Source organism: Podarcis muralis, chromosome 2, assembly GCF_964188315.1.
Source record: "Podarcis muralis chromosome 2, rPodMur119.hap1.1, whole genome shotgun sequence".
NCBI lineage: Eukaryota > Metazoa > Chordata > Lepidosauria > Squamata > Lacertidae > Podarcis > Podarcis muralis.
The window spans coordinates 107559190-107562290 of NC_135656.1; the positions used below are offsets into that span (position 1 = coordinate 107559190).

The 3101-nt window shown below is 43.3% G+C and overlaps 1 long non-coding RNA gene across 1 annotated transcript; it reads right to left on the reverse strand.

Moving 5' to 3' along the window:
* Positions 1-860: 860 nt before the first annotated feature.
* Positions 861-2814, reverse strand: LOC144326727 (uncharacterized). Its single transcript, XR_013391703.1, has 3 exons — positions 2665-2814; positions 1835-1942; positions 861-1533 (listed from the first exon to the last, which is right to left on the reverse strand). It is a non-coding gene; the product is annotated as an uncharacterized LOC144326727 (long non-coding RNA).
* Between the last annotated feature and the right edge of the window lie 287 nt (positions 2815-3101).

The window sequence follows — 3101 nt, forward strand, 5'->3', positions numbered from 1 at the left end:
GACCACAAGTTCACTTACAAACTTTATTGAAAGAAAGCATTGAAGTATCCAATAAAACAATATCACAAGGCATTATTCTTATGTTATTCTGCATGCAAAACTAGCGGTAATTTTAACTATTATTATTGAACTCTATGTTGATTGGCCACCTAGAACTCCCACCAGTCCAAACTACTTAAAAGCTTTGCTACGTTCCACTTGCATTGCAATGTTCAGGAAGGACAACAGAGAACAAACTCTCTCTGCCCAAGAAGCCTTGGAGCAGCAGGGTTCCATGAGCTCCAGGAAGAGAGGAATGGAGAATCTGATGGACAGGGCCCAGGAGAAGCTACAGCTCCTTACCTGACCATCCAGGCTGTGAGTATGGGATGGGATGGTCTAACAAGGCAATTAAGGGCTGGCCAATCAGGACTGCTCCCAGAGTTAGGTTGCATGCTGTTCTGCAAAATGTAAAATCACAGCCTAGGGATGGGATTTGTTGCTTTCCTATGGTTGTTTAGAGATCACAGAGTTTTGAGTGCCAGATTGAGAGCAGTGAGGGAGAATAGTGTGAATGGTGTGAAAAGAGAATAGTGTGAATGGTGTGAAAAGAGGTTTTTCAAAAATTGGTGCCCTAATCTGAAACAAAACATTGCTATCGGTTGGTGTCGATGCTTCTGCTCCGGAGCATGGAAGCACCAGCCAAGTTTGTACTTGTATTTGCTTTCAATGAACCTTGTCGCCATCCCTAGCACAGGTTAGTATATTTGATAACATCTTCTGTGATTTGCCAAGTTCAAGCAGGGACGGCGAGTGTCAAAGAGACATGTCTATCAACTCTCCAAGGAACGTCCCACCCCACCCCACCCCAATACCCAAGTCAATTATGCACTTTTGCATAGGGAAGTTACTTTTCAAAGTATCAGACAGTGAAGGAGTGCATAAATGAGTGAGCACAAATGAGTGGTACTCCTCTCTGGAGCAGGAAGGAGAAATGAAGTTGTGAACTGAATGAGCGTTTGATTAACAAGTATGGATAGCCAAATTGGGGGGTTTTCTGTGCTTGTGGAGGCTTCCCAATGCACTTAGGGTGCTGGTAAATCATTGGTCTAAGATGTATGGCAGCCCTCTGCAAATACAGAAGACTCCCCAGGTCACACAGTCAGGCACCATTTTGTGTAGGACGATGAGGCTGTTGGGTGTGGAACATTGCCTGAATGTGATTTTTGGATGTGGCATCAGAATATTTGTGTGGGGCTTTTGTCTGTCCTTTGACTTGAATCCATTGAAAGGAAAGGATATGAAATCTTCTAATATTACGTCTCTCAAAGGAGAAAGAGAAGGAGAAAGATTTGTTACCCACCCTTTTACCATGAGGTTTCTGGATAGGGGTAAACAACTTAAGAATAGAATAGTAAAATCAGTCAAAACATAAGTCAGTATGGCAGCATGCTACTGTCTTTTTCACTTTCCCTGGCATCACTTTTCCACAGAATTCTTTCCAACTGTCAGCACCACATTCTTTGACATAATTAGTCACTTCACCGCTTTGACCTGGCGAGAGAAAGAGAAGTACTTATGTTGATATTAACTAGTGAATGAAGAGAATTTTACTGAATTAGTCCATAGTCTGTATCAAGAGATACTCCACATCAAAGTAAATTACATTTTAGACATCATTTTAAAATGTGCACTTAAACAGAATTTTTGCTGCTAAATGTCAACATTAAAATAAAATAAAGTTAAAACTTATGAAAGATACATGCCCTTTAAAAAAAACAACAACCAACCCTTAAATCTCAGGTCGTCCTAGTCCCAGCATAGAAAACGGAAGGAAGAGACAAGAAATACTTACCGTAAGTCTCTACCATAATACAGAATGGTCCCTCACATGTCTTCCCCTTCGGTTCACATGGCTTGCCAGGACTAAGTGACCTGCATTTTCTGCAGTTCACAGCATCTGCTGTAAGAGACAGCATTTCATTTGGGTAGGAACCAACCAATATTCAATGTCCTAAACCACCAAAATCCTGCTGGCACACATAGCTGTCAGAATAGATCCCAGTACAACAATAGAAGAATGCTTTCCTCCTTGGAAAGTGAGACTAAATTTGCATTTCTGTGTATAGATTAAGAGATGGAAATTGTACGCAAATTTGTGGCAAGCTCCTGTACCCTGAGACTAGCAACACCTTCCACCTAGACAACTAGATCCTCTTTTCCAAAGATGGCACGATCCTTCCTGCAGCTTGCAGTGTTCATGCTTTGATCAGGAGGCAGGATAAAAGCATCTTCCTCCCTCTGGTAAAAGGGAAGTTGAACTCTACCCTGAAATTGGCTCAAAGGTACAGAATTTCACCTTGAGAACTGGCTTTAACCTAGAAGTTGCTGAATTACAACTTATCACTAAACTGAAAACTATGTATAGACCTCGTCTTAATAGAGATATTGGATTCCTGTCTCATTACATATGCTAATCATCTGCATACTATCCCTTTTTCCTGCAGGACTAACTGCAGTTGTTAACAGTCGTCAACAGGTTTACCAAACCCTTTGAGTCAATCACCCACCTCCTACTACCCTCCTGAGAAAAAACCCTCCCCACCCTCCCACTATATATAAGGGTCGGGTGACTTCTGTTTCAGTGTACCTATTCAGGGACTGGTGGGTGGGGACCATACTTACCTCCAGTCCTGAAGCAAAGCAGAACACAGAACGTAAGTAGCCAGACCTGAACCAAACGTTGGCCGCGGTTCTCAAGAAACAAGCTCTGCCCCATCGGAAAACCTTCTTGTATGAAGCCCTTTTGCTTTCGAAGGCTGACAGCTGAGAGACTATGGGATGGCAGGGCAGATCGGTGTTAGTTGCTCAAGCTCTGGTCAGCAACACGCTGCTCAGTTTGAGGAGCCGGGTTCAAGATATCCATTATATATGGCTGGGAGGAACCCTCTTGGCTCCTCGCCTCATCCTGGTGTCCTTGAAAGGTCCAAGGAGCCTCTGGCAACATCCTTGGGTCACGCGGATGGGCAGCGGAGAGTGAAGGCGATGGTTGTCTTGGGCCCTTTCAGGCATAAAGTGCTGATTGTTAGGACAAATCCAAATGGACTGAGGGATCAGCTGAA